The sequence below is a fragment of the Mercurialis annua genome, linkage group LG1-X (genome assembly GCF_937616625.2).
Source record: "Mercurialis annua linkage group LG1-X, ddMerAnnu1.2, whole genome shotgun sequence".
In the NCBI taxonomy this organism is placed as follows: domain Eukaryota; kingdom Viridiplantae; phylum Streptophyta; class Magnoliopsida; order Malpighiales; family Euphorbiaceae; genus Mercurialis; species Mercurialis annua.
In genome coordinates, this window is record NC_065570.1 from 30,869,558 (window position 1) to 30,874,623 (window position 5,066).

The 5,066-nt window shown below is 32.5% G+C and overlaps 1 long non-coding RNA gene across 1 annotated transcript; it reads right to left on the reverse strand.

Annotated features, from left to right (window-relative positions):
- Positions 1 to 1,415: 1,415 nt before the first annotated feature.
- LOC126681893 (uncharacterized) lies at positions 1,416 to 3,409 on the reverse strand. Its single transcript, XR_007641393.2, has 2 exons — positions 2,848 to 3,409; positions 1,416 to 1,620 (listed from the first exon to the last, which is right to left on the reverse strand). It is a non-coding gene; the product is annotated as an uncharacterized LOC126681893 (long non-coding RNA).
- Positions 3,410 to 5,066: the final 1,657 nt, after the last annotated feature.

Sequence of the window (5,066 nt, forward strand, 5' to 3'; positions counted from 1 at the left end):
CACCTTTTTTGAAATTTAAGGCAAACGTTTACAAACGTTACGAAACAAAAACCAAGCGTTTCACCTTTTTAGCAATTTAAGCCAAACGTTTACAAACATAACGAAACAATTCCAAGCATTTCACCTTTTTAGCAATTTAAGCCAAACGTTTGCAAACGTTACGAAACAAATCCAAGCGTTTCACCTTTTTAGCAATTTAAGCCAAACGTTTAAAACGTTACGAGACAAATCCTAGTGTTTCACCTTTTTAGCGATTTAAGCCAAACGTTAAAAGATTAAGAAATAAATCCTAAATTTTTTTAGCGATTTATGCCAAACGTTTAAAACGTTACAGAACAAATCTAAACGTTTCACCTTTTTAGCGATTTATGCCAAACGTTTACAAACAAATCCTAGTGTTTCACCTTTTTAGCGATTTAAGCCAAACGTTAAAACGTTACGAAATAAATCCTAATTTTTTTAGCGATTTAAGCCAAACATTTAAAACGTTACAAAACAAATCTAAACGTTTCACCTTTTTAGCGATTTATGCCAAACGTTTACAAACGTTATGAAACAAATCCAAACGTTTACAAACGTTACGAAACAAATCCAAACGTATCATAGTTTTAGCAATTTAAGGCAAACGTTTACAAACGTTACGAAACAAAAACCAAGTGTTTCACCTTTTTAGCAATTTAAGCCAAACGTTTACAAATGTACCGAAACAAATCCAAGCATTTCACCTTTTTAGCAATTTAAGCACAACGTTTACAAACGTTACAAAACAAATCCAAGCGTTTCACCTTTTTAGCAATTTAAGCAAAACAATTAGAAAAGTTACGAAATAAATCCAAGCATTTTACCTATTTAGCAATATAAGCCAAACGTTTACAAACGGTACAAAAAAATCCAAATGTTTCACCTTTTTGGCGATTTAAGCCAAATATTTACAAACGCTACAAAACCAATTCAAACGTTTCACCTTTTTAGCAAAGTAAGCCAAACGTTTACAAACGTTTCAAAACAAATCAAAGAATTTCACCTATTTAGCAATTTAAGCCAAATGTTTAAAAACGTTACCAAACAAATCAAAGAGTTTCACCTTTTTAGCAATTTAAGCCAAACGTTTACAAATGCTACGAAAACAAATCCAAACGTTTTACATTTTTTAACGATTTAAGCCAAACTTTTACAAAGGTTTTGAAAGAAATCCAAATGTTTCAACTTTTTAGCAATTTTAGCCAAACGTTTACAAACGGTACAAATCAAATCCAAGCATTTCACCTTTTTAGCAATTTAAGCCAAACGTTTAAAAAACATTACAAAACATGTCACGACCCAAATTTATGAGCCGCGACCGGCGCTAGGGAATGGGAGTGGTAGCTCCAAATCCCGTAGCAAGCCTAAAAACCTGTGTAAATTTTTTTCGCAAATCAAAACATATTTCATATATTAAAATACATGTGACCCCATTTACAAATAATATCAGAGTTAAAAACGCGTTATACAAAATTCTAGTTAAAATATCTAGACTACTGCGGACTGCTAGAATGAAAACCTTCTTTTTCTTCTTATACAAATGACTTCCGAGAATTAAAACTTCGGAAGCTTAACTCTTCAAATCATATCATACCATCCCTGAAAAATGGGAGGAGCAACGGGGTCAGTATAAAACTGAGTGAGTTCACCAAATTACACGCAATATCACATAAAGGGTTAAAACATTTGAAAACCCATTTTATATATAGAAAATACTCTTTTGAAATCATATTGCATACTTTATCTACTTTCCTTCATAACTCTTTGTTTATTTCATAAACTTATAGTTTATACGTATTTGGCATCTTCGATTTCTTATTATGGTGTTGATATTTTTCTTTCTCGTTTTGTTGCATTAGTTTTCAACAGAATCTTAAATCTTAGTTTATATCATCATGATTCTAAGTCGAATTAAATCATTGGCAAGTCTCTTGTGACTTGATCCTTATGGTTGGGTCCCGAGATAGTTCAACCGAGTTACCTTCAACCATATGGTACAGTCCCGAGATAATTCAACCGAGTTACTTGTACCATTTCTCAATCCCAAACGATCGATAGGAGTCCCGAGATAATTCAACCGAGTTACTCCTTAGACACGGATCCCGAGATAGTTCAACCGAGTTACCTTCGTGTCTACATTCGGACTCTGCACCCTGCAGGTCTTTTGAACTTAATTGTCGATTCATATGATTCCTATTGACATTTAGTAGGAAAGTTTATTCCATATTGCTTCACGATCTTGTCTCGTACAATTTCTCGATGTATACTTACTTTTTATTTCGTATGAGTCCCAAGGACTATTATCGAGAATGGATGAGATCAGGTCCCGGGATAATTCTACCGAGTTTAACCTTGTATCTCAGTTCTTATTATTGGGTGTACCATAGTACAATTCTCGTTTTATGTTTACTAATTGATTTTGTATTTTTCGTTCTGTTATATTGATCCTTTATGGACCATGGCATGCACATTACAATCTACACGCATACATCTATCACACGCACGTATGGGTATTTATTATGTTTGATAGTATATATCGGAATGTACTATATTTCCTTATTCATATTTGATTCGATACTTGTAATTTATTCGATGTTCGATTTCATATTGTATAGCTTTACCCTTCCCCGGTATTTAAATAAGTATATTCTCTTTGTTTATTTATGTTATTATGAAAATAACATAATACAATAAACAGGTATTTCAAAACATATATACGTAGTACATTTGCAAACATATATTTCAAATATATAAATATTCATATAGCCTTTCGTATGAAAATACGCGGCTTTATGAATATTGACGAGTAATTTAAAGTGTACTCACCACTTGCTATCCATTTACTCTAATCAAGCAAAGCGTTAATCTCGATTCAAGAACTTTGAACTCCGTCGATAGTCGCCTCGTCGAATCTACGCAATTACGATAATAGCGCAATAAATAACAATTCTCATCTCCAATTTTCTATTTAAAGGTTGTTTTGTAGCTCACTTTGGCTATCAAAACGCTTATCTAAAATAATCCGACCTCTAAACAAAAGTGACATTCTTATAGTTTAGAACGTCGCCTACAACTTTTGTTTAGGTCTCGGACCATGAAATGCACTCGAAGGTGTCGAAAACAAGCTTCGAAGTTAAAACCTCAAGCTGTCCAGAATAACAGTTCAGACTGCACACAAAAATGTTTTGCCTCAGATGACCATCTTAGAGGCAGAATTAGAGAAATATTAAAACTAGACAATTGTAGTTAACATCCCAAAGTTTCCGTACCAGCAAACGGAACTTAGTTTGGAATCATACAGCCCGAGATATTGCCTTTGCAATATCGCTGTTTGCAAGACGTTTTATGCAAAACGTCAATTCAATTCGGAACTTAATACACAACAAGACTAACCTATTGATATCGAATTATAACCTCAACATAATTCAGACACCTCGATCAAGCCATCTCTTAACAAATTATTCAATCCTAATCTGATATTCTCGTTCTTAATCTTTACGATTATGCCTCGTGGCACTACACGTAATACCTCAAAAATTTCAGTTATTACAAAACAAATCCAAGCGTTTAACCTTTCTAGCAAATTAACCCAGACATTTACAAACGTTACGAAACAAATCAAAACGTTTCACCTTTTTAGCAATTTAAGCCGAACGTTTACAAACATTACAAAACAAAACCAAATGTTTCACATTTTTAGTGATTTAAGCCAAATGTTTACAAACGTTACGAAACAAAACCAAGCGTTTCATCTTTTTAGCAATATAAGCCAAACGTTTACAAAAATTTGAAACAAATCCAAGCGGTTCCACCTTTTTAGCAATTTAAGCAAAACGTTTACAGACGTTACGAAAAAAATCCAAATGTTTCACCTTTTTAGCTATTTAAGCCAAACGTTTACAAACGTTACGAAAAAAATCCAAATGTTTCCCCTTTTTAGCGATTTAAGCCAGTCGTTATAAACGCTATGAAACAAATCCAAACTTTTCACCTATTTAGCAATTTAAGTAAAACGTTTAGAAAGGTTACGAAACAAATCCAAACGTGTCACTTTTTAGCGATTTAAGCAAAACGTTTGCAAACGATACGAAACAAATCCAAATGTTTCACCTTTTTAGAGATTTAAGCCAAACGTTTAAAAAAATTACGAAACAAGTCTAAATGTTTCACCTTTTTGGCAATTTAAGCCAAACGTTTACAAACGTTAAGTAACAAATCCAAACGTTTCACCTTTTTAGCGATTTAAGCCAAACGTTACAAATGTTACGAAACAAATCCAAATGTTTCGCCTTTTTAGCGATTTAAGCCAAACATTTACAAACGTTACTAAACAAAACAAAACGTTAAAAACTTTACAAAACAAATCCAAACGTTTCATATTTTTAGATATTTAAGTCAAATGTTTACAAACATTACGAAACAAAATCAACCGTTTCACCTTTTTAGAAATTTAAGCTAAACATTTAAAATGGTTACGAAACAAATACATGCGTTTTACCTTTTTAGCAATTTATGCCAAACGCTTATAAACATTACAAAACAAATCCAAGCGTCACACCTTTTTAGCAATTTAGGCCAAACGTTTACAAACGTTAACAAATTCAAACTTTTCACCTTTTTAGCAATTTAAGCCAAACGTTTACAAAAGTATGAAAAAAATCCAAACGTTTCACCATTTTAGCGATTTAGGCAAACGTTTACAAAGGTTACGAAACAAATCCAAATTTTTCACCTATTTAGCAATTTAAGCCAAACGTTTATAAACATTACGAAATAAATCCAAGCGTTTCATCTTATTAGAAATTTAAGCAAACGCTTACAAACATTACAAAACAAATCCAAGCGTTTCACCTTTTTAGCAATTTAAGCCAAACATTTACAAACGTTACGAAACAAATCCACAAGTTTCACCTTTTTAGAGATTTAAGCCAAACGTTTACGAACGTTACGAAAAAAATGCAAATGTTTCACCTTTTTAGCGATTTAAGCCAAACGTTTACAAATATTGCGAAACAAATGCAAACGTTTCCTCTTTTTAGCGATAT